This window comes from Podarcis filfolensis (genome assembly GCF_964270895.1).
Source record: "Podarcis filfolensis genome assembly, chromosome: 4".
Classification (NCBI taxonomy): Eukaryota; Metazoa; Chordata; class Lepidosauria; order Squamata; family Lacertidae; genus Podarcis; species Podarcis filfolensis.
Genome location: NC_139607.1, coordinates 42,520,118 through 42,547,694, shown reverse-complemented (window position 1 = coordinate 42,547,694; position 27,577 = coordinate 42,520,118). Strand labels below are relative to the sequence as shown.

General features: G+C 39.3%; 1 protein-coding gene and 1 long non-coding RNA gene across 2 annotated transcripts in view; one reads left to right on the top strand and one right to left on the bottom strand.

The window, feature by feature from the left end:
* Positions 1 to 27,577, bottom strand: part of POLA1 (DNA polymerase alpha 1, catalytic subunit) — a 170,097-nt gene that overhangs the window by 11,701 nt on the left and 130,819 nt on the right. The gene's annotated exons all lie outside the window — the stretch shown is intronic.
* LOC310762052 lies at positions 14,627 to 23,672 on the top strand. The gene is made up of 2 exons (XR_014547833.1): positions 14,627 to 20,329; positions 20,385 to 23,672. It is a non-coding gene; the product is annotated as an uncharacterized lncRNA (long non-coding RNA).

Genomic DNA, 27,577 nt, shown 5'->3' with positions numbered 1-27,577 from the left:
CCCAGTCCTCTGGATTGGTTCTTCCGCTGTACTGCCGCCCTGCAATATGTTTCACCAGTGGATGAGTGCAGCAAGTGCAAATGACACCAGTAGCTTTTGGCAGTGTGGGCAGAAGTCAAGCAGAGATCTCTGAGCTGTTTCTCTCTGGTTGGGGTGAGATGGCTCACTGTCTAGCACCCCAGCATGTGAAAAGAGGCAGCTGCTTTTAGGCTATACAAGACAATGCATCTGATTGGCTGCAGGACCTGCCCATCCAAGCACCAGAGGTCTTGGATTCGTGACAAGGGCATGATTACTGATTTGTTTGTGCAGCTGCCAATCTGAATGGGCATAATCTGTGAGCTGAGACTTCTGCATGCCCCCACCCCCTTGCTGATCAGCCGGCAGCTGGAGCCTGTGTGGGCAGGCGGAAGCAGCAGGACAGGAACCACCAAGCCCTGCTAGTTCTGGGAACAGTACAAGAAGTCAAGACATGTCTCAGCAGCACTGCATGTAACTGTATAGACAAAAACACCTCAAGCTGCCATAGGTTTTGTCCCTGCAAACAACAACCAATCTATCTTACTTTAAACAGCCTGTAAGACCTTCTACATCAACTCTGTTTTATCAACAGGATTTTGTGAACTCCCACATTTCTTATTTTATATTTTTCAGCTGATTTTATCTTTAATTGTATCACTGAGTTTGATGTAGAATTATGGCACATCAGAGACAACTGTGATTAAGCGGTATATAAATTGTCTAAATGAATAAATAACACAATTCACATTGGTACTGATCGTAGTTCAGTTTTACTTATGTATTCTAATTATGATTACATGAAACAATAGATCTGTAAGTTACATTTGGGGCTGTGCGCATAAAAAATAAAACTGTCAGGGAAGTTTATTGATTTCCTTAAAAAAAAAAGAAATATATATTAATGAAAAGTCACATGGCAAGACTAAATCAAATTCAAATTACCAGGCAATGTCTGGAATTATCTCTGGTCTCACATTCAAGACTGCATTTGCCAATGCACAGCTGAAACCAGAGGTTCTAGTCATTCTTCTTTCCACTTCCTTTCATTATTATTTTTATTCATATAGCTGGCCTTTTCACAAACTTTTTCCTTTGCTATGCTTGGGTGTCCATGTTTATGTAAAATTTCAATTGCTACAAATGCAGCTGCTCTTTTATTCAGTCATAAAATATCAACGTCGCACCTATTCATTGTTCTCAGTTTGAAACCGGGATGAATTGAACTTGCTGGTTTTGACCTTTAAAGCCCTAAATGGTCTGAAAGCTGAATATCTGAAGGACTGCTGGCTCCCACATGAGCCTGCCTGCAATAGTTAAGGAAGGCTCTGCTTCATGTACCTGCTCTCCCTCCAATGTGGTGTACACATGACAAGCTCTTCTCACTAGAGCCACATTGTGGAGACTGTTTTTGCCTCATTTGACCTGATTAGATACTTCACTGGGCACAGGTTAAAAACACTTTTGTGTATAGGCACATTTTATTAGTGTCTATTTTGCTTATTCTCTGATTTGGATTTGCACTGCTGTTTTAGTATTGTTTACCTTTTTGTGTTTTAGATTGTTCCTCCTCAAGACCACTTTGAATATGTGACTGGAGTGTATAGGATAATAAGTATTTTTATAAATAAAATTAAAAGCAAAACTGAAAAGCATGCTCATTTCATGTGATACGAAGAGCACACACATGTACAAATGTTGCTTTCTTGTTCAAATTACGTGCAACAAAAAGCTAAATTCTTTCCCACTCCCAGCTTATGTGCATCTTAAATGTAAAAACAGTTAATCTATATATGTGAAACTTTCTTATCTGACACACTAATCAGTCAGATGTCTATTTTGTACTTGAATATTGTCAGCCAGGTACAAATCATCCTTGCAGGAACGCTTAACCCTCAGACACTGAAGTATCTATAGGAATGAAAAATGCCCATGGTGGGTCAAGTGGGCTTCAACCTTTGCTGATGCAGAAAATGAAGACCTTTGACGCAGTTTACTTCACTCATTAAAATCAGTTGCTGTAGCTGCAGTCCAACCACCTACGTTCAGGAGACCAGAAGCTATGTAGAATGAAGGATGAGTTTGTTTAGCTTAAACCAGGGATGGGGAGCCTATGACTTCCAGATGCTGCTGTCCTACAGTTCCCAACATCCCTAACCATTGGCCATGCTGGCCAATCAACACCTGGAGGACCACAGGTTCTAACCTATGGCTTAAAGAGAAACTGAAAGCTAATTTCTGGATTGGAAAACATCCCTTTGTTTGCACTTAGTGTTTAGCCAAGCAATGCAAAGCAGCTGACACAAATTAATGTTCTGTTTGAGGCAATTCAACAACTTGTTGTGCTGTAGTGACAATGGAGGAAGAAGTGAAGGGTCAACGTCACATTCTCTTCTCTCCAATGGTCTGCTTCAAATTCCATTGCCACAGAGGCCATTCTTCCATACGTCTATCATCTCTCTGGGTTTGGGAACTGAAAAGGGCCACACAGCACTTCCCAGGGTCTAGATTTATGTCAAGGCACACCAGATGCTCACCTTCAGAAGACAAGTTCAGTATCTCTGGAAAACTCTTGACAAACTGAAGCAATATTCCTCATGAGTAAATTTAAACCATGGTTTAGCAGGAATGTACAGGCTCTCTGAGCAGAGTTCACAGCTGCTTTGCTCCTCTTCTGGTCCTGCTGCTCATGTGTTTGATTCTCTGTCTTCCTGTGTTTGATTCTGTCTTCCTGTTTCTTTTTGGAAATCTCTTTACCTTGAATTCTTCAGCTCATAATTGATTCTACTTAGGTTATGCGCAAGCTACTTTTCTTTGTTGGTTTTTACATTGGCATTTTCTTTCATGTCACTAAAAAAAATCTTGTATCTCTTTCTGATATGTTAAATTCCCATGTTGTTACTATCTATTTCTCTCCCCCCCCCACACACATTCTTGTTTGCTCCTCTAGTAGTCTCCATAATCTCAAAAAACCCCACACTATTTCTATTTCCTGGCTACCCCCTACCAATAGAATCTTAACTTCTAGTTTCTGCCTGGCTCCATCCTATTAACCAACTTCTTCATTCCCATTTCAAAACTCACCTCCTTCATTATCTTTACTTTCCATTTGCCTTCATTTTCATGTCTAGTCCCTTAGATTACACATATTTACTCCACCCTACAACTCCTTGAAACAGGTTAGGCTGTGTGAGTGGCAAGCCCAAGGTTACACAGTGAGCTTCATATCTGACTGAGGATCTGAACTTGGGTGTCCCCAATCCTAATTCAGCACTATATCCACTACACCATACTTGGTGTTTCACTTTATGAACACTACTCATTTTCAGAAGCACTGTAAACAAAACAGTGATTACAATTCCCATAAAATTAATTTTATATTGGGGGTTAAGGAGAAGGTTGGGGAAGAAGAAAACGAAAACGGTGCATTTTGGTAACTGACTCCCGTGCCCTGAAAAAAGCAGATGAGAAGCCCAGACCATGGAGTCTCCTTCTGAGACCATCAACGGCCCGAGACAAAAGTACATACATTTTTTTTCATATGTTGAAATGAAAATTGCTTTCAGTGCTTTACAAGAAAGGAGGTACAGTGGTACCTCAGGTTAAGAACTTAATTTGTTCCGGAGGTCCGTTCTTAACCTGAAACTGTTCTTAACCTGAGGTACCACTTGAGCTAATAGGGCCTCCCACTGCCGCCGCAGGATTTCTGTTCTCATCCTGAAGCAAAGTTCTTAACCCGAGGTACTATTTCTGGGTTAGCGGAGTCTGTAACCTGAAGCATCTGTAACCTGAAGCGTCTGTAACCCGAGGTACCACTGTATAGAAATGAAATAAATAAATTGAGACAGCATGATCTGCACTGTTTCTAATTCTCCACATCAAGATCATGGTGTCGCCTAGCAAGATTAGCTCATTCAGTACTGTATAACAGTAGGTGGACACCGTACTGGAGTCTGAGAGCTAGGTGCAGCTGAAAGTTGCCAGGTACTTTTGTCTCATGGTCTGTTTTAGGCTGAGATGATGCACCGAGAACAGGAAAAAGTCCACAGACTTCACTATATGATTCTCTTATAGCAAGCAGGCTGCAATGCAAGACATTAACCACCAATGGTATGAATTATTCCCAAGTCCTACACCATATCTTACCATAAGCAAGATTCAACTGCTGCGATCAGTAGTGATTCAATCATCACTTCTTTTATACTGCTATCATTAAGTACACATCCTTCAAAGAATATGAATAAATACAAGCCTCTGAGCGGGTATAGTGAATACCTGTAGTTAATCCCAGACGGACGCTGCGAGTGTCAAAGCATTCACCAGTGTACGTTCCCATTTTCTGGACTTGTACTAGTGAAAGTACAAAACTGCACAGAGAGACAATATAATAGCAGTAATTCCTGTCAGTCTTGCATGATTTCTGATATTATGGACGATGTCTATACATTGGAATGCTTGATGTAGATAGTTCACACTAATGTGTGAACATCTGGGGGTAGTGACAGCAGTGTGATTCTACTAATGGCAACCACATGATGCCTCCTTCACAAGCGATTCACACATGAAGGAATCTTATTTACATGTTTTAAGTTTCACCAGTGTATCCATGAGTGTATCAAAAAATTGGTTGGGACTGTCAAACATCACCAGTTTTCCAACATTCCTAAAATCTCTGAACTGGCAGAACAATGCAGAAGAAGAGGATCCTGGTGAGGGGTGTAGGTGGGACTGGAACACACTGGGGAAAGCAGGGGATCAGGAAGGAGAGGTTGGTGTAGGGTGACGAAGGATCATGAGGGGATGGGAGCCAGGAACCAGGAACCAGAGCAGCAGGACCCATCACCAGAGCCAGAGGTGTCTCCATGAACACGGTGGGCTCTGAGGCACAGGGAGCAGTGGGCAATGTGCTTCAGGAGGCCAAGGCAGGCAAGGGCCCACAGCCCAGCTCCCCAGCTGGCCAGGTGGGGCTTGCTAACTCTGGGAGGAGGGGTGTGATTCCTCAGCTGGAGAAGGCTTGGATGAAGTGAGGGTCACGTGTGTCATCAAGCCCAGATGCTGCAATCAGCATGCAAAGTATAAAAGGGCAGCAGAGCAGAGGTGCTGTGTCTGTTCAATTGCCCACGTTGATGGACCTCAGCTTGGAACTGCCAGGATCTCTGTGGGACTTTGGACACATGGATTGACCCTGGACTGGGGAGTCAACATACTGACTTGCTGTCAGGTAGGCCAGGGGTTCAGAGCAATATGGGAACTAATTAAGGAAGGAATGCTAACAAGAATACTGCTGTAAGTACCAGGAGAAATCTGAGAAAAATATTGCCACAGACTGCTTTCCTATTAGGGTGTCCATGGCTAAATGATGGTTTTTATAACTGCATATATTTTTAAAACCTGACCTCTTATTTTAAACCAAGACCCCACCCTTTGCCTCATATTTTCTCAAACCTCTGAAACTGTAGACTGTTTCATTTATGACATTTTTTTCCTATAGGAAGCAATGCGGACAAAGCGATTCCATACGTGAAAACAATTTTAATACCCCACTCCATAACATAGTAAGCAGATGTAAGAGCAAGCCTCACTACTCTACACACTGCTGCTTCAAGTAGGGTCGCCATACGCCTGGAATTTCCCGGACATAGCCAGAATACGGAAGTCTCAAGCAGCATCTGGGAGGAAATCACTGAAATGTCCAGGAGAATCTGGACGTATGGCAACCCATGTCAGAAGTCTATATTTTTTCTGAATTTCCTTAAGAGTAGCCTAAAGATTTCTTTCTTTCTTTCTTTTTTGCAATATTGCAAGAAACGCTGAACAACTTTGGCCAAAACAACAACAAACCACCCCAAAAAGTCTACAACTTTGCAAAAAAAAAAAAAGAAAAGAAAAGAAAAGAAAAGAAAAAAAGAAGCTCAACAATTTTTGTGTCTGGATTTTAACTTTTTGAAATATGGCAACCCTACTTCAAGAAAGCAAACAAGCCAACTAATTATAGCTTCACAAGTGTCCCAAGCCACAGCTAACAGCTTTCAAACAAGACAGGATAAAGAACCATAGTTGAGCGAAGGAAGCTATAAAATGCAAATACAGTGGTACCTCTGGTTAAGAACTTAATTCATTCTGGAGGTCTGTTCTTAACCTGAAACTGTTCTTAACCTGAGGTCCACTTGAGCTAATGTGGCCTCCTGCTGCTGCGCCGCCGGAGCATGATTTCTGTTCTCATCCTGAAGCAAAGTTCTTAACTCGAGGTACTATTTCTGGGTTAGTGGAGTCTGTAACCTGAAGTGTCTGTAACCCGAGGTACCACCGTATGGGACATTTGCAAAGACCGCGACTGAACACTTTGTATCCTGTATTCTGCAATGAAGATGGATACAAAGTCTTCACCTTAACAAACCTGTCTGATGCTCATCCCTTCATAAGACTATGAAGAGTTCCAACAGCATATCTCTAAATGGGGTAAACAGGCTACAAAATAGCAAGTAATGTTCAATGTTAGGATGTGTAATGTTATACACATTGAGCCAAAAAAACCCCAACTTCACACATGCAATAACTGGAAACGATTAATCCAGGAAAGAGATTTTTTTTTTGCACCTTTTGTATAGTGGTAGGAGGCCTTCAACCATCAGCTCTCCTCCATTTAGGGTGACACACCCACTTATCAAAGAGGAAATGATTTCATTATAGTTCTTTCAGTTCACACCTCTGAATTCTTTTTACAAACTCTCAAATGATCATCATCCAATCCTGGTGACTTGCTAATGTTACGTTTGTCAGTTTTGGTTTTTTTAAAAAAATATTATTTTGTCACCTTTAGTTGATCTGATTTGTCCAATATATTACCTTAAGAACAGTTCATGTATTCATCTCTCTAACCTTTTCTGCAGTGAAGACATATGCAAAGAGTTTGCTTCATTTCTCTGCAATTTCCCTGTCTTCTCTGAATGCTCCTTTTAAACCTCTGTGATCTAATAGTCTACTGCCTCTTGGACCAGATTTATGATTTTCATAATTATTACATTTTATATTTATAGTGATGTGCTGTTTAAATTTCTACTGGGCCTCCAGCGTTGTAGACTCATTTATTTTGCCAGTATGTGCACTTTATTTCTCTTTTATTTGGGCAATACTTAAACTTATTAAATGCAGGTTATTTTGCATTTTATTTTCTCAACCCTAATATTTAATCTTGGGTTGATCTTGACCATGTTTGTGCATTTTAATAATAGTTGCATATTTTATCATCACTATTATATTATATATTAAATCTTGAATTATGAATACATTCTCACTGTTATCATTATGTAAGATCACTTTTTAACCACATTCATCAAGTAGTTGAGAGTATATAACTGATTTATACAATCTAATGCCCTTTGATTCAAACTGTATAAATTATGTGGTGAGGTCTGTTTCCTTCAGAATTTTAATAAAAAATAGATTCTATTCAAATTTTTGATTCATTCATATGTCATATCTCGACAGCTTTTTTTAATAGAACACAGCCTTATACAACTTCTAGTTTCATTTGTTTGACCTGAAAATCAGCTTTGCAGGAACTGTAACACAATTTAACTATATCATATTTGTTGATTTAAAATATTTACACCCTGCACCTCAATTTTAATTTTTGAGGAAGCTTACAAGATAATTAAAATAAATTACAAGACAAAATTCTTTAAATATGATAAATTGTAGCAGATGATGTACTGTATCCTCTGGCCATGAAACGTTCTTTGCTCCATTGGAGCACTCTGTGAAAGGAAGGGCAGGGAAGTAATTTTGAAGAGCAACCTATGAGTGGATACAACCCCAAAAAAATCTCTTTATTTTATAGGCCTGAATTTTATAGCCTCATGTTATAGGTAACACTGGGAGTGCATGTGATATGGTTTCTGCAACAGAGATTGGCTGCATATTCAATCAGAGAAATTATATCTGTTTTAGGAGCCACACTGCACTTGTATCCCCCATTCAAACATTCCATTGAAATATTGTTGTTGTTGGGTCTCTTTAACAACCTGTCTGAAGCTCATCTCGTCATGCCTTTTGTGTGCGTTCCACATAAAACTGGCTATTGACATATTATGACTTTGGATTTGTTCTATTAATCAGCTACAGTGGGTCAGTTGCGCACTTATATGTGAAGCTGTCCTTCTCAGATGAGGTGAGATGCACTCTAGTATGGGTTATACTCAATTTAGAAGGAGACAGGCTGGATAAAGTCTGACTGAGGACAGCATCTGGAACACCTTACGGTCTTCCTGCACTTAAAGATAAGACACAAATGGGCAAGGAAGCAAAAAAATTCATGTCTAAGGACAAAGGAAAACCAGCAAAAGGCAAAATAAAGAAAAGAAACCTGCAATATAGTTTGTTTTGATAACCTGGTGTGAAAGAAACTATTTTCCTAGCACTCAATGATGCTCCTTGCTTTCAAGCTTTTCGCTTGTCTAATGACAACATTAATCAAATGCCATATAGACAGACACTAAACATTCCAGCACCATTGTCTTTACAGAAATTAATGTAGTTCCCATTATGCTCTTTCTAGTTATTGTTCTGGATGGGTAAGCTAGAGTAGCATGAGAGACAATCATAAAATCACAACTCACAATGAACTCACATTTACCATATTATCTCATCCGGCATCCCAATATGGGTCATAACAAAACAATACGCTTCTAATAATGGTCAGGACAAAATTTCTCTATAATACCGAGTCAATTAGAATTCCATTGTACTGATGGTTCCCTCCCCACAGACCATCTTGCCAGAAATCCAGTATACAGCGCACACTTGCTTTGACTCATATTTTTGGCATCCTGCATAAGTCTACAAAATCTTGTTCACATTGTCTCATACCGGTAGACTATTCTCAGGATACTTTTGAGATGGCATTACTTGAATTGGTCAGGTCTTCAAACCCACTCAGATCAGATGTCTTGTAGTCAATTTCAATATGGAAGGGTTTGAATAGAAAGCTAGAATGAAGATTAAATAAATTTAGGGAGGGATGAGAAGTCTCCAACTTGAGGAATGGCCCATGCCCTCTAATTTGGGAAACCGGTGTCTGGATAGCCTGTTTTGAGCAATTATAATGACCAGATCTGGACTGAATCCTATTTAAGATCTAGGTGGAAGAAGAACCGAAAGCCAAAGAACTCCTTTCCTTCATAATATTGACCTGAACTCTGGATGACCCGTCTTTCTCCTAGGATCTGAACCTCAGATACCATCTAGCTGTGATCTCTGTTGCTGTAATGGACAGCAATTACCCAAAGGCTAGCACTGGTGAGACATACCAATTGGCAGTGGTATCTTTCTAAAGATGGGTGCCAATTTCTTGTTCCTCCACCCTGAATTTCAATCCCATCTATTCAGGATAATTGCCTAGCAAAGGAAGGACATGTCACAGAGGCCTTCAAAGCAGAAGATGGTGCTTCAATTTTTTCTTGAGAATTTTCTAATTTGCAATCTGCAGCATTTTAAGAGGCTAGATTTCACCTGCTAGGAGTACTGCTGTGTCCACAGATAGGGTTTTTCCTTTGGGAACGGAAAACATAATATATAATAATAGTGAACTCATGTGGTTGAGTGCCCAACAGTCTGGAAATGAAACAGGCGCCCTCAAAAATAAAGTAATGGTTTCTACATATGTGGGGTTCACTAGGCATGCGTAAGCATTTAAGTTTAAAATTTAAAAAGGGAGGAAAACAAGGACCAGTTCAGCAAGGACTGAGCATGCTCAGTAGCCTCCAGGAATCACAGAATGTTTAGTGTCATTTAAAACATAAATATGGAAAACAGAAGGGGTGGGGATTGGTCTGCTTGAGTCTCCCAACACTCTTGACTTGTGTCCTTCTGATCTCATGAGATAAGATATAGCATTTGCTTTCTCTTATCCACTCTTCCATAAAGGAAATATCTAAGGGTAGTACCAACGTAATATATGTAACTGGGTTTTAGAGATCGAGACTTAATCACATTAAATAATATTTTATCTAGTATATTCGTGTGTGTGTGTCTTGTGCCTTCTTCATTTACAAAATGTTCTGATCCTTCTGACCACATCTTATAATGGAGATTCTGATGGGGTTGGGAGGAAAGCAGACAACCTTCAGACTCCACTCTCTTTCCACTTGCTGCATTCAGTGGGTATGAATCTTCTGCTTGCTTTCAAAGCAGTCCTTCATTTCAACATCCACATCAAAATCTGATCATATGGCAACATATCTAAGAGCAGCCACAAGAGAAGTGTGTGCCTGGAATAGGGATTAAGCCATACATGCATTATAATGTTCAGGAGTAGGTTCCTCAGCTCCTACTTTATTTGCTCCATGATTGGGGCTGTTTGTTTGGCAAGGATCATTGTCCACACTCTTGTACAGTGGTACTTTGTTTTGCATACGTCTTGGTTTGCATACATCTTGGATTACAAACACGTCAGACCCAGAAGTGCATGTCCCGGTTTGCAAACTTTTTTTGGATTACAAACCAATTTTTTTTGGATTACGAACAAATTTTTTTTGGAGGCCCCACTGGCGAAAGCGCGCCTTGAGTTACAACCTGTTTTGGTTTACAAACGGACCTCTGGTACAGATTCTGGTTGTAAACCAAGGTACCACTGTACTTGCATGGTTTGCAGCTTGATTAAATCAAATGTAAGAAAGAATCGGTGATCCAGGTTTCCTAATACAACTCAGCCAGATACAGAGACCACAATGCAATGCACTACTAATCTGGCCTGTGCCCTGGCATGAAGTAGTCAACAGAACACAGTAAGCTACAGAGAAAATGGCAGCACTGGAAAGCTGAAAGCACCATTTTCTGCAGCAAGATCAAGCTGTTCAGTTCAAACGAAGAGAAATGACCCAAAGCAATTAGCGGACATCTTTCTTCCATCTTTTGCACTGGGTAAGTATTGGTGGTGCCATTGTAGAAACAGGCTGCCAGCTAAAGAATATCTATATATATCTAGGAGGGTTTACAGTTCAGTCTGCCTCCCATAGGATTGAGTAACATATAACCCGTACAGGAGCACTACCTAAGGCCGATCCACAGAATACAGTGGTACCTCAGGTTAAGTACTTAATTCGTTCCGGAGGTCCGTTCTTAACCTGAAACTGTTCTTAACCTGAAGCACCACTTTAGCTAATGGGGCCTCCTGCTGCTGCCGCGCTGCCGGAGCCCGATTTCTGTTCTTATCCTGAAGCAAAGTTCTTAACCTGAAGCACTATTTCTGGGTTAGCAGAGTGTGTAACCTGAAGCGTAAGTAACCCTAGGCACAACTGTATTTTAATTTTAATAAAGTCATACCTCGTGTTGTGTTCCGCTCATTACGGACTTTCAGCCACTGTAGGCACATTTGAAAAAAATCCATAAAAACTAACCTATGAAATGAGAGAACACTGAATCCATTCCCTTGCTTGGGATGCTACACATAGCCAAATAAATGCCAAAAAAAACCCCATCAGATGAGTTAATTGTGAAGTGCTTGGTGGCATAATAGAATTCATTAAACCAAGGACAGCAAGCTCCCTATATACCCATAGGCAAGGAAAACACTGACATACCTGATCCTTCTATTATTATTTTGCAAAAGGTTTAAAAGAAAGCCAGTATAAACAGCTGCCATATACAGCTAGTATTTGCCTTACAAGCAGTAAACCAAAGGGTCCCTTTTCCATTCACAAGCAATGCCGGCAGAAGGAAAAACAGAGGTGGCGTTGAAGGGTAAGAGAGCAAAAAAGCGGATAAATTCCATTTGCGCTATTATAAAAAAACCAGAAAAGTGAACCCAGTCGTTGAAGAGTGAAGATAAAGAGAAGAAAACAGTAATCTTGTTACAGAAACCAGAGAATTATGCTCTTACATGCATGCTCTCTCTCTCTTTTGCTTTCACACTGCACAAGCTCTAGCACCCTGAACAACTTACTCTCCTGCTATTTCCAGCACTTTAAAGAAACTTTTCAACATTTGTTTGACACGTTTTTTCAACACCAAGGTGGAGACAATAAGTAAACAGCTAGTGAAGGGCTATTTAGAGAGCTGGTCAGTCACTGTAATAATAAAGAAAAAGCAAGAAAAAAATATATAAATAAAAAGCATTCCACAGAAGAGAACATCTATCCTATGTGCTGTAGCTACAGACAACACATGACCTCTGACAAACAGTTTTCAGAGTAATTTTAATGCTACTCTGGATTTAACTTGACTAACTGGTAGCAATTGAGCACATCTTTTTTTGTGGCAGCAGTTATCTAAAATGCTACAATAACAGCATCAAAAGTAGAATGGTGGAAGATTGGTTTTCCATTGTGCTGCTGAACTGGCATAATGCCCACTTTAAAAGCAATTCGCTGTTCATCACTGAAATCTGGCAGACACGACACTAAATGCCTTGAGGGAAAAAAAGGGTGTCTTGAGAAGGGGAACCACTCCAACTATTGGGTGGGGGGGGGGCCGAGAAAGCAAAAAGGAGGATGAATTTAGCTAAGAGGAGAAAATTACCAAATAGAAAGTTTAGCACTACATGTGGACTCTCAACAGGCTCTACTTAATTTGACTAAAGATTTTATCGCAGGCTTATATTAGTAGTGGCAGAACTAAACAAAAGTAAATATATATTTGTGGCTGTCTATTGTTCTAATGAAGTGAAAACCTACTGAGTAACGTCAATCATTTGTCAAACACATCTCCCTAGTTTTATTTACCACCAAAAATAATGAGTAAATATGTGATAATAAAACTGTTCTCTTTACATGGACATATACAATTTCCCCCCGCTTCTAAATACAGGTAATGATTTAGGAAGCTTTCAAAATGTCTTTTCACTGTCAATAAAACTAATTCTATTCCTATTTTCATGTAAAAAAAGGCTTTACAAATGAAAATTCAAATTAAAATTCTGATTATAGTGTAGTGTGACAACACCTGTATTTATAATTTTACTGTCAGCTAGCTCTTAGTGTTTAACAATAGCTTGAAGCAGAAAAGTAATTGGAATTTGTCTGCAACATGCCAGATGACGACACTGGGTGCTTTGCTGTGCTCAAGCAAAATTTGGTCTGATGATAGAACAAACTTGGTGACAACTCTAGAAAATCCTGGAGTTAAGACAATCGTGCTGAAACTAGGGATATTGTTTATTATTTCTCCATTGTAATGCCTAGGTACTATACACATGCAAATCAAAGAGTCAGTCCTTGGATTACTGATCTTCGTCAATATTAAGACAAAAGAGGACTCCTCCTCTAAAAGTGCCATTGAAATGAATGGGAGTAGCATGAGAGCACATCTTTGTAGCACAGAAATTGCAAAAACCTCTATTTATTAGGCAACAGAAGTTGCCAAACATGGTGACGAAAGACGAGAGACTTCGGTCCAAAGACTTATTAGCACTCAGATGTATATACAAATGTCTGAATGTGGGGAAAGGTCTTGATCCATTTCAATAGATGGAGATCAAAACTGAAATGATCAGGAAAGCTGTTTCAGTTGGGTGAGTTCTTCACAAAGAAGCGCATCCCTGGAACAGACCACAGTCTCTGGAAACAAATGCATAGAAACCAGCTGATTTCAAAACATGGTTCCTAAGCCATAATGATACTCTACAGCATCACAGAATTGTAGAGTAGGGAGGGACCCCAAGGGTCATCTAGTTCAACCTGCTGAAATGCAGGAATCTTAGCTAAAGCATCCATAAAGAAGTTCCTGGCACTATGGTAAGGGCACATTTTAAACCATTTTGATTATTGAATCTAATAAAGGACAGCAAAGACAAAATATGGGGCCTTTGCAGATATTTAAGAAGGTCCTGAAAATACCCAAATGTTAGTTACCCAGGTAACAGTTTCAGTCGATATAGGACAGGTATATAATATCGTAACCCCCATTCCAGGTTACTGATTCATTCCCTATTAATAATCTTCACAAGTTAAAATTTCCGTATCAAAACTTTTCTAAACTATTTTTATTTGAAATGAAAACGGTACACGTCCATTGGGATGGTAGGTGTATAATGAGTTTTTGTGAGTTATTTGTTAAAAAGAAATAATATATGATATAGCTACAGAGGAATTTGAATATGCCCCATTTTTTCTAATATGTTGGCATGCCATTATTACAGGAATTGCTATACATAGAAAGGTTAAATCTATAATTTAATATCCACGCTTCATTGGAATCCTATGATAAAAAGCTAAAGCAATCTGCAGCCATCTTCTATCTTTCAAAACTTATAAACACATGCTAATCTCCCCATAAAACTTGCCTCGCTATAGTCTACAGATGAAAAGCCTATCTTTTTTCATTATTTTAAAGATGAAAAAATAAAATAAAGAAAAGAAAGACACATACAAAAGAAAAACAGAATGACAGTGATGTTTTAGTTTACACTAGATATGGCAACACACGCAAACTGTCAAAACTAAGGAGTGAAAAAAGCTGTTATCAAGCAACTGTCAAGAGAGTCCTCTGAGATTTGGAAATCTTGTGTTTATTGTAACTACTGCACATTACACAAAGAAAGAAACATCCCTCTCCTTACCGTTGCTGCTAAATATCATGCAAGAGAACATAGACTTCTTCCTTACTATTTAGATTAATTTTTTTCTCTATAATTCTGTACTTGACAGTACTCCTCCCCTTCTTTTAAGTTTTTCTATTGTACGGTCAAAGTTCAGAGGAAAACGCAAGGCTACATCAAGCATTACTTCATTTTCAACAACTGTCAACATCCATTTCATGTTGTTAACTTGTTGTCCATTTAAGAATGGAAACTTAACACCAAGAGGAATTGACAAAGGATTTCTAGCTTTACAGCAGAATAAAGGTAGTATGGAAAGGATATTTAAGGTATACCATTTATGTTACGCTCCGGAGATGAAATATGGGAATATTTTGTATTTGGAGTAACAATTAAAAAGGTTCAAATCGAAGGCAGTATTCTACATTAAAGTTTTTAATTTTTAAGGAAAATTACTGACTGCTAGACAGAAACTTATACTCCGCTTTATTATTTGCATTTCCCTCCCCCTTGACTTTGACCCAGTTACAGTCATACCTCGGGGTTACAGACGCTTCAGGTTGCGTTTTTTGGGGTTATGGACCCACCGAAACCTGGAAGTATCAGAACGGGTTACTTCCGGGTTTTGGAGGTCGCGCATGCGCAGAAGTTGCCAAATTGCAACCCGCGCGTGCACAGATGCGCCACTGTGGGTTGTGAACGCTATGGGTTGCGAATGTGCATCCCGCATGGATCGCTTTCGCAACCTGAGCGTCCACTGTACTCATGTTCTCTCATCCAAATATGCTTTATTGATAACATTCTGTATGCACCAAGTTAATTTTAAATAAAACAAATCATTTTTCTACCATTTATCCTCAATATCCAAATGTTGCACCAAATGCTGAATTTTGTAAATTCAAGTGACACCCAGTGTTCTTTCACAACTATTCACTCCATGATTTTCAGAGAAGCATATAATTCTAAGTTCACATCTTCATTCTCCAAACTTTGCATGGGTACAGTGTGGCAGTATCTTACAGCAATGAATACAATCATATAACAATGATCCAACAATTTAACCCACATTATTGTGTGGGTTTTAAAAAGAAATTTTTTGCTTTTCTTACTCATCTCTTTTGCATATGTTAATATTCCTAAAATGATAAAACTGCAACTGTTAAAAGTTAGTTAAAATCTCAATGGTGATACAAAATATGATGAAATTGTTTGTTGAGATAGAGTAACTTGAAGATTATGACTAACATATCCAGATAGGGATAAAGTTTTGTATGTTTTGGAGTTAAATATTTCATTTTCTTAAAGTAAAAATATTTGTTGGAAAACGTATCCCAGCCCTGGAGGCGCACTGCATTGAACCTGTCCCCATCTGCCCTAATGCTGCACCAAGTACCCAGGTAGGCACAAATGTGAGAGGAAAAACTCCCCCTGCTCACCCAACCCAGGTCTCAGTGATATAGACAAGATCATTCTCTTCATCCAGAGTCATGCCATGAAGGAGGGAAAACTCACTCCAAGCTCACCTGGCATTTAGCAACAGCATCCAAAGGGCTGGATGATAAGGCAACCACTTATCCCAAGGTGGGAGCCTCCTGGCACATGACAGTCACCAACTGCCTGTGCTTTGTGTCTCTTAACCGGCCCGCCCCACCTCCCACCCCATACCCAGAACCACAGTGATCGTGTGCCCCTTGCTTTCTCTAGCTCCTCTTCCCAGGCACACCCTAAGTCATTTTACAGTTGTACCTCGGAAGTTGAACGCCTTGCGAGTCGAACGTTTTGGCTCCCAAGCGCCGCAAACCTGGAAGCGAGTGTTCCAGTTTGCGAACGCTCTTTGGAACCCAAATATCCGATGTGGCTTCTGATTGGCTGCAGCTGCTTTTGGACAACTGCCATTATCCCTGACCACTGGACCTCTGTAATTGCCAACAAGGGTTTTGCTACCAAGTACTAAGTCATCTTTTGCAAAGGGATCAAATACTTATTTCACTCATTATAATGCACATCAATCTCTGACTTTTGTCTTCTGGGTTTCTAGGGTTTTTCCTGTTGTTATTCTATCTCTCATAGCTACAATAAACCTACCATTAAAATGTTGGACTGGTTATTTCTTCGTCAGAGGGCAAACGGGCAAATTTAGCAGGGGATCAAATACTTTCCCCGTTCACTGTATGGACAGATAAGCATTAACAAAAGGTCTGTTTTCAGAACCTATGTCTCACTTTTATACCAGCCACAGCGGATTGCGTGTAACACATGTGAAATTCAGCCTTAAGGCTTATTAAATTTGGTTCAGAGTTCAACTGTATTGTTGCTCAATGGACAAATTAAAGCTGTATGTTAGAAGTCAGTTCTGAAGCGTATAATCCCATACGATACAGTAAATCACCAACAGGCACAGTTCACCATTGTTTGTCATTGCTCCTTTCTAGAACCATGTAACGGTGAGCGGGGTTCAGTTGTATAAAGACTGCAGTCAAGTCAACAACCTGTAGTTACAAGTTAAAGACCTTCCAATTATTTCTGTAGACACTCATGCTCTGGAAATTGTTACAAGCTGAAAGGTCCATTCAATAATTTACTATTCCTTAAGCCTGCTAGTGAAGTTCAATGTAAAGATTAGCAAGCCTTTAAGGCTTAATACTTTAATTACAATTAGGTATAAAAATACATGATTGCACTGCATAAAATGTATGTGAGTTGGGCTGCAGTACAAAGCTCTCTCTCCCTTAGGCCCGTATTAAAATTGCATACACAAATCCATGCTTCAAGGCCTCGTGTGCAAGGACATAGAAGTCTTTGGCAGTAATCATCAAAGGATCTTACAGGGTTGGAAAAATGTGTGTCATTATGGCAGAAATTTGACATATTGAAGTTGTCTACCATCAATATGAAGAGGTCATTCCATTAGCTATGGAATTTAGAGTGGTATTGGAGGATCTACCAGGCCTATTTCACTGCACATGAAAATTCAATACCAGAATTGCTAAATTGAGTTAGCATCATCAGTGGAAAAATATGCTCTATTTCCTATTATTTATGAAGCCCTATCCTTTTCTTTCTAACCAATTACATTCCCTATCATTTCCAAAATATACGAACTGTTTTCAATCAACAGATTTCTTTATTATAGTGTACAGCATACTTGTTACTGCCTCTTTTCTATATTGAATCCTTGATTGGACAAGCATTTTGAATATAACATGGACTGTGATTGCACATATAAAACAAATTAAAGCTGCCAATCTCTTTTTGGAGGCTATTCTTTATATACACAAAATACCAGGGTGGAGTATCCTGAGTGTATTTGCTTAGGAGAAATTAGGAAGGAGGGAAGAAATATTCACGGAAGAATCAGGAAGACTTTCACTTTCTGATAAAGATATACGTCTTTCAAAGTTTTATTTAACAAATCTCTTTTTTTAAAATGGTATTATTAAAAGCATATTAAATCATTTTGGTTTTCCGCAGCTTATTTTTGTTAACACTTATTTGGCCCTCCAAAAATAAATAACAGCTTTTATTCCTATACAATGTGAAAACAACTACTATTCCAGAGAAGCTTGCCTAAGTGCTTGACCATGCTCAGTAGGATTGTTTACCTTCTGTTACCAAGACTTTTTTATATATATCAAAGTCATTCAACATACAATAGATTGGATTCAGAGTTCCAGTTATGGAACAAGGTACTCTTGGGTTTTAGCTCCCCCTTCTCCCTGCAGGGTCCTCTAAATCATCTCCACTGGGGTTGGTACTCCAGAAGTTCAAGGGAAGCTGCAAAGAGAATGGGTAAATATTGCCTCCATTCACAGTTGCACCCTCTTTATCAGACTGTGAGCTGAGAGTCATCAGTGGGCCTTGAGCAACTTCCAGGTATACCTCAGTACTAGATCTTGCCAGGTGTATTCCCACTTGCTGTTGTGAACCACCATGGGATCTTCGGATGAAAGGTACTATACAAATTTAATAATAATACCTTCAAATTTAATGGCCAAGATTGGACTTACAGACTCAGAGCCAGAAAGGTCATCTAGCCTCCATCATGGCTAGCAGTGATTGATAGACCCACCCTCCACAAATTTGTCTGATCCTCTTTTTAAGCCATCCAAGCTGTTGGCCACCACTGGCTTCTGTGGAAGCGAATTCCATAGTTTAATTGTGCAAGTAAGTACTTTGTTTCATCTGCCCCAAATCTTTCAACATTCTACTTCACTGGATGTCCACATTTTCTAGTATTATGATAAGGAGAGAAACTTTTCTCTATCCCCTTTCTCCATGCCCTGTATCATTTTATAAACTTATTTCATGTCACTTCTTCCTCACCTTTTTTCTAAACTTAAAAGACCCAAATGCTGAAGCCTATCCTCAAAGGGCAGTGTTTCCACCCACTTGACCATTTTGGTTGCCCCTTGCCCCTTACCGTCACCTTATATTTGTTATACATAGCTGTTCTACATAGGCTTCAGGCATGAAAAAGAGGTTATGATGCTTCTTCTACTTTCAGCTCATGCCAGCCTCAGGAGAAATTAGTTTTTATTAAATTGAACAAGGTTTGGGGAAATTATTGTTTTTATTTTTATTGAAACTGGGTAAATTTTAGTGAAATGCTGAGGACAATGAGCTCAAATAAATTTTGTGGGCGCTAGAATATCCAACTGCCCTCTTCAGATTTACTGCCTGGTTCAACACTCAACATACGGACAACTAATTTTTGCAGACATTTTACTTAAACAGCGAAGCTGAGAGCAAGTCAAAGTCCTTATGACGTTGATTAAATAAAAATTTAGATTCAAAAGCAAGATGACTACCTGCAGTGAGCTAATGAACCAAGCAACTATGTGCTTCACTGAAACTATAAAGCAGCTTTAAAGTGCTTCAATAACCCTAGATTCTGTAATCAACAGTCTGTGTTGCTGGCCAGCCCAATCTCAGTTCTTGCTTTTTCAACTGAATGATGAACTGCTTTCAGCCCTGTAACATGTGAATTGTCCAGCTGGACAAAGAAATGGATGAACATGACTCCTTGGATAGGAGGCAAGTGGGAAAGGTCTAGAAGATCTATATAGCTAGGAAATAGTAAAACACATAACACTAATGACTGTAGTAAGAGGAAAGGCTTTTTTATTAAAAAAAACTTTCATAATATTAGATCACAGAGGCTTCTGCTATGGATTATAGTTCATAGTGGGAGGATATATTTCATGATATTGTGCACACAGAAACAAATTAAACTACACAGTGTTTTTACAATTAGCTAGCTATATTATAACAGTATTTATATACCCCAGGTTGTCTTAGCAGTCTATAAACATACATTTAGTAAGGGCACTCAGACAAACACACATTAGGTGTGCAACATAAAATCCTTAGTTGCTAGTTTCCTTTATTCATTTAATAACCCCATTAATCTTCACGGCAGGGTTGTGTGATGAGGAATGCAAACTAGAGGTAAGAGGATACAGGGGCACTGGCATTGCCCAACCTTGCAAGCCAGCCAGAATGTACTTACCAACCTCCTTGCTTCTAAAATGTATCTTTCCCAAGGACCATCAACATAGCTGTGAAAGTGTCTGGCAAAAGGCACAAAATGGACCTTGTATATTTTCTTAATTTCTTATAAGAGCAGCTCTTTCACCAAGAGCTTCCAAGTTGGCTGGGGAAAGTTAAATTTTTATATGTTGCAGAGATGAAAATCCATGAACTTTGTAAGCATCTTAACACGCTTTCCTTTGGGGGGGGGGTGTGACTTTTCTGTTTAATATCTACCCAAAAATTAGAGTTAGATGTAGTTTCAGAAATGACCAGTTGATAAGGCACTCTGTTCTAACCATAGGTTGGTGCTGCAGAGATTAAGGAAGGGATGCTCTGCTACCACCCAGACAGGGAATCAAGGCCACTAGAAGACTGCTCCAAACAAGATCATAATGGGAAGGAGGAGGGAGACCACACTTGCCCCACCTATTCCCCAGAGAAGCAGCAGATGTAGTGAGCCTGCTTCCCCCTTTCCGTGCATGAAAGAGCACTTTGCTCCAACTGCCAGTTACCTGGGACTGCAGAACTGAAGGAAAGGAAGCACATACTAGTCTCCTAGCCAAGTGCCCTGGACCATTAGGAGGCTGCACACCCTCCCTCCCAAGAAAGCTATTGCAACAACGGAGAGATCAGCCTAGTCTCATCCATCAGCCAGTGGAACAGCAGCTGCTCCAATGCTTGGCTTCCTCTTCCCTCCCTCCTTTTTGCTTTGCTTTGTGTCCTGTTGATTATATTGTAAGCATATAATCAGAGACTACCTTACTGTTAAATGCATGCATAGTGTTCTAAGTGCTGTACCAGCATTAAAGTGTTTACAGGTTTTGTTCTGGTGAACATAGCTGTGGCTATTATTATCATTATCAATACACCTTATTATCACTGACAAGGATAGGTTTGAACCGTCTTTTACTCTCCTTGGTTTCTTACTGCGAAATTAGCAAACAAATTATGAGAAGACAAAATTTCTGGTCTTCTCTAATTCCCAGAAACTAGAGAAATGGAGGACAAGAAATCCAGAAAGTAAAGATGCATAGATATCTCGGAATTTTATTCCAGAGCAACTCAGGATGGTTAAACCATTTCACAAGTGCTATAAAACAGGCAAAGTGTACCTCCTCAGCAGTAGCTCACTTTTATTTTCAGAAAGGTAACCAATTCATACCAGCTGCCATTCAGATTTTTCAAGCTAAAGTGTTGTCCCAGCTACTTTTTGGGATCCCAGTATGGATACAAGCATATAATAGTGATTTAGATAAGAGATACTCCAGTTTCTTGAGACATATCTTCGGGCTCCCAAATTCAATCAAGTATGAGACGATGTGTGCAGAATCAGGTATACACATTATGTAATACTGGGTGTGGACAAGCATTATAAAATACTAGCTGTGTTGCCATTTTCATTCCCAACCTTCAAGTCTGCTTTCTGATTTACTTAAGGACTCCTATAAATCCAGATGGCTCCAACTCATACACAGCAAAATTAGATCTATTGGTATTGACTTGAAATTACTGCATAATTCTAGTGAGCAATATATTTATAGCAATATCCAAATTAAGGGATATTGAAAAACAAAACATTGAGTCTGCTGTAAATAAAATCTGCTCCCCCAGGTTCTATGGCTTAAATACAACCGTAACAGGATCACTTATATCTCAAAGTTAACAATTCCAGCCTAACGCAGGACATTTATGTTAGTCCGATTGAACACTTTCCCCTCAGCTTTTGTTAAGGGCAGATATTTAAACATCCTTAGAAATGGTAGGCATGTTGTTATTTGAATGTGCCAGACAATGTAGAACAAATTCTTTTCTACAGTCCAACCAGATACATAAACGCGTGTTATCCTTTTTGGGTAGTTTACCATCATGGCACAATGAAAATGTCAGATTATACCTGTCTGATATTAACCCGGAGGTAACTGCAAAGGTGGCTGAGTTTCTGTTAATAGTATCTCCTGGAGTGGTGAATGGCAGCAGGAAGACACTCCAATGAAAATTATGTATATGGATGTTTTAAGATGGTCTGTCTCTGTAATGCCTAATAAATGTTTGGAGAAAGAAAGGCAATAGCTAACAACAATTTGTTACTTATATCTGTCCCCCCCATCTGACTGGGTTGCCCCAGCCACGCTGGACAGTATCCAACAGAATATAAAAAAAACATAACAAAACATTGAACATTAAAAACTTCCCTTCTGCTGAAGCAAAACCTGATTGTACCTACAGCTTTCAAAGTATTGATTTTAAGAGGTGATGGGGAGGGGGGTCAACTTTTATCTGCTTGACACTACCTAATGAAGTTTGAGTTTCCTCCGAGATTGGCGATGGGATAAAAGTTTGCCTTGAGGAGGTTGAAAAAATAGCATTCCTGTCAACTGGGGCTCTGAATTACAGAAGTTATTTTTACCACACACCCAGAACCACAGGGACAAGGAGAACATGCTCTGAAGAGACATCCTCTACCTAAAATAGTGACACACTTTCACTACTTCATTTGGACATCATAATAAACCATGGATTCATAAGAAAGGAACACGCCTGTGAAACCCTTGGCCTTGCTTGGCCAGAAGGAGTTCAGAGCCCTTGCTCCTGCTTTGTTTTGTTGCTCCTGTTTCGGAACAGCATACATGAGGAAAAAATAACATTTCATCGGAAAAATTAGAACAATTTGATACTGATTTATGATTTCTAGTGTTTGCTTTGAAAACAATGCATTCTTAAAAATAGTTGACTGGGAATTACAAGCACAACCAAAACTGAAAACTGTTGACAGTATGCAAAGCAATTTCCAGAGCAAATCAGCTGTAAAAACTGGTCCTAATGTTAATACTCTGAACACGGAAATACATCCATACAATATGAAGTATTAAGAACCACATTTGATGACATTAACCATTATTTGGTATGTAAACACATGCAAAGGTTCGCTAAGAGGATTTTACACACTCCACTCATAATACGTTCTTCATTTGAAATACCAGGAGATCCTCTTTCACTTATAAGAAGTAAGGAGACATTGTGGGAATTTTCAACAAAGGTGTTTATCCACAGGAAGTTCCAGTAATCTGGCTGCTATACTAGGGGGCAGCCAATTTTTTCTGAACAGGTTTCAAAGACACCCACACATTTATTGAATTGCCATAATCTAGCAAAGATGCTACCAGAGTAGGGATAACTGTGGCCATATGATCTCTTTTCAGAAGAGGGTGCAGATCTATGAGACTATTAACACATTTGTGCTGCATTCAGCATGGACTTCAATTCAGAGCAGATACATCTTGGAAGATCTAAAACTTTGATTTTATCTCCTGAGGAGACCCACGGGCTCTTGTACCAGCAATTAATGCTTTAAGACCATCTGTTTTAACTACTACACAAGTGTCATGCTGACACTGCAAGGACTTTAAGCTGGTATATAGGTATCAGCAGGGGCACTCCTACTAGTCACCATATTGGTGAAGATGAACCACTCTTATGAACTATGATGTTAACACACAAATTGGCACATGACACATGTATAAACAAATTTGATGTAAATTTATTTCCTTTTTTGTGAGTGGGGTGGAGGGCTGAATCCACATGCAGCACACTGACCCAATAAAACACTGCTGGCATCTCAATCCAGCATCTTAATTCTGGAAGCTCACAAGCCCTTGTTGGGCCATTTTGGTGGTGGGGTAGGTTTGTTTTGTTTTTAGCTTACAAAAGTCTGTACTTCTGTGTATCTAGGAAGCACCCCGGAATGTAAAAACAACTCCCTTATTTTTGGGTGTCCCTATTTTGCTTCCAAATCAAAACACTGAGATTATTGTTGCAATAGAATCTGAATTTTATTTGCATATATATATATATATATATATATATATATATATATATGAGAGATATATAATGAGAGATATATAATGAGAGAAACAAGCATCATAACGGCACTTTATAATCTATTATATAGTCACATTTAAGAATAGTTTGTACAATTCTGCCAATTCCAAGGTCATCTTAGAGCTAGAAAAGCTACTGAAATGAGCAACTAAAATGATAATTAAAGCAATCTTTTCATATGGAAGTATTTTTATTTTTTTAAAAAAGATTGAGGCTGCACTCCTAAATACACAATGAGTAAGCATCACTCAACCCAGTACTGTAGATCTTATTTTTGAGAAAACTTTCATAAAATTAAACAGTAGATGAAAGATACAATAGAAATGAATAAAATTAATAACGACCTGATATTTGGTCAATTTTTCTCCTTATATAATACCAGAGCAGGTTGGATCACCCCATTAATTTGAAAGGGCTTGCTTCAGGGCTGATGGAAAAGTACTTCACAAAATACATAGGTAATGTCTTCATTTCAAAAAACTAGACCTCACTTAATCTTTAAACTCATGAAGACTTACAATCAAAAAGTTAAAATATATAACCTCCATTAACAAATACGAACATCAAAGCCAAGAACCAATAACAAACCCCAAAACAGGCAACTAAACTATGATATTAGATACACTAGCAAAAAGCAAATTAGGTAAAATCCCCTTTAAAGCAGCCATGTTTTTACTAGTCTCAAAAACAAAATTGCCTCAGGTCCTGATGCTTTCCACAGCAGTGGATGCCAAAACGGAAAAGGACTGAACCCTGGCTATTCCTGGGACTGAGGGATCTGGAATAAGGTTTCAAAGGATGACCAGAACTTGTGGGAAGGAACATATGGAAGAAGGCAGCCCTTAAGATACTCATTCCCAAGCTGTTGAAAGCTTCAAAGGGTTAACACCAGAACCTTGAATTAGGCTTTGGAAACAAAGCCATAACCAGTGCAGAGCATGTTAAACTGATGTGATGGAATCAAAATGCTGGACAGCAAACTGGTTGCAACATTTGTACTTGCAGCTATTTCCAAACATTTTTTCAACGCACCCCCCCCCCAATGTAGAGTACAATATAGTAGTCCAACCTGGAGGTTGTTACAGCATAAATTACTGTAGCAAGGTCTAATTGTTGCATTTACGTACAGTATTGCAATCGTACAACTCTGGCAGATGTGCTGTTTGAGAACTTTTATGCAACTCCACTACCCAAACCCTGCAACGTTCACTGTGAAAATCTTACAGAAATTAAAAACAACATTGTGCAATATATACACAGCTAAACTTTCGTCTCAATGGAATTTGCACAGAAGAAATTCTCAGCAAACTGTGCCCTGATGATTTGTATTATGATGAACTGACCAATAGGCTCTCGTAAGGGACATAAATGAACACTTTAGATTATATAGGTAGTACATAGCTGTGGAATATATATATACTTTTTGTTAATTAGGTATCCAATAGTAACAAATTATGCACCTATTACAGATGACCTTTGGAGTCACTCAAGGTACAGTCACAATCATGCATTAAAATCTGCTTTTCACTGTAATGTGTGAATGTATGAAATTAAATGAGGCTTGCAATGTAATCAGTGTGGTTGGCTGCCTTAATATATTCCATTTCAATTTCAAATCACCACAAGCCAAGAGTGATGAATCTAATTTGATCCGTTGCTCACAAAACCAGTGAAAAGAGTTGTTAGAAGCCTTATCAACAACTGGCACCATGGCCACATTTCAAAAGTGGTTAATATTATTTTATTATTATGTTCCAATATCAATGGAAGTCTTAAAATATTCAAACCCAAGAAAAATAAAATTCCACAGTGTTAGAAAGGCACACAATATTAATCTAGCAAAAACTATATGCTTTAATTAAAATCCACAGAACCCAGTAACTTCAGAGTAAAACCTATAATATTGATAAACAGTAGGAAGTAGCTAGTCCCAAGAATAGCATCCTAGTATAACTGTGCATATGGAAACTCATTACTTATAAAAATGTATTCATCACATCACCAGTATCTTCTATTAATATCATTATTATTGTTTGATAGCATCTAGTGATGTCCCTCTGCTGACAGAGGGATTCAGCAATGGCTGCTGGCAATGGAAAGGGGAGGGTGGGGATTTTTCCAATTCCACACAGCTATTATGCTGCACCACTTCCCATGCTGTTTTGAAGGGTCTCCTAACTCTTTGGAGAAGATTGGGAGGTAGTGCTACAGGGAGGAGGGGGAATCAGAAAAAATTAGACTTATTCTCCATTCCACTTTCAATGTCCTCTGAATCAAAGTGCTTTCTGACAGCAAAGGAGCACTACTGGAAACAGCCCGTATTAATTCACCCTATTGGATTCAGTAAATTAATTGATTTATCTATAACTCAAATGTGCATATGGGTAAATTATTTCTGAAGAAAGAAGCATAGCTTTGTTTTTAGATGGCACATACAATGGCTGAGTTCACATATAAGGCCAAGCCATTATTTGTTTAATTGTGGTTTAAAACCATGCGTTGCTGTTGGCTTACAAAGCTTACTTTTGCTACAGCTCGTTGTTACCTACAAATGCCAAATCCTGATTTAATCCTGATTTGGTTTGGCACCTTGCCTGAGTCATTCACAAGGTCACAGAGATGAAAGGCAAGAGGGGCCAGAAAAGTACAAAAACTGCCCAGGCAGAGTGAGAGCTTACCTTGTGCCCTGTTTGTCCCAAGCACAGGCCTGCACTTGTAATGCTCCATGTCTGAGCGCCCCCCTTTTTTTTGCTCTGGAGCTTTCCCTGCAAACGGCTACTTGGGTTTTCCACGGACTGCCACTTGTTCTAATTTTGCTTTAAAGAGCAGGTTTTGTTGGGGAAGACTCCAGGGCAAAAAAAGGGGGGGCATTCAAACACGGAACTTTAGAGCGCAGTTCAAGCCTGGAAAGCACGGATAAGTCCTGGCTCTGCCTAGTGCTTTTTGGGAAGTAACCTTCCCTGCTCATTCTTCCTGGCAATAGACTCCTTTCCCCAACAAACTTCTTCCTGGCAAGGCCTTCCTCTAAAGCAAACCTACCTAGCCTTGCTGCTGCTCTGCAAGGAGAGAGAAATGTAAAGGGACTGTTCGCTAATTCACTAACATATATCCAAGGGAGTATGTTGAAAACACAACTTAACACATGAACACAAGCTCAGATAAAATAATATATCCCCATAGGCTCTGAATGATTTGCTTTTCAAATGCCTCGAGGAAAATGAGGGACTCAGGATGCATTGCAGAAGCAAAAACTGGAAAGCAGTGAACAACTGGGGCATCTCTCACAAACTTCTGCTCATTCTACAGTCTGCATACAGTGAGAGATTTCAGGTGCATTGCACAGCAGCTAGCAGGAGGGAGAAGCAGATCAGAACGGAGCTCAGGGAAGTTCAATTAACAGCTGATCTGCAAAAGGTGGCGGCGGCCAGGATAGCATGTGTGTTGGAACTCACTGGGGAGCTCTGACAAGCAGGGCACTGCCACACTTTGCCCGAACTATGGAGCCTCTTACGGGTAAGGTTTCTCTGAGAAGAAGCCAAAGAACACTGACCTTTCTATTTCACACTTTAGGTTTCCCTCCCCTCTCAGCACCATTGCAGGGGAATTGTCTACTGA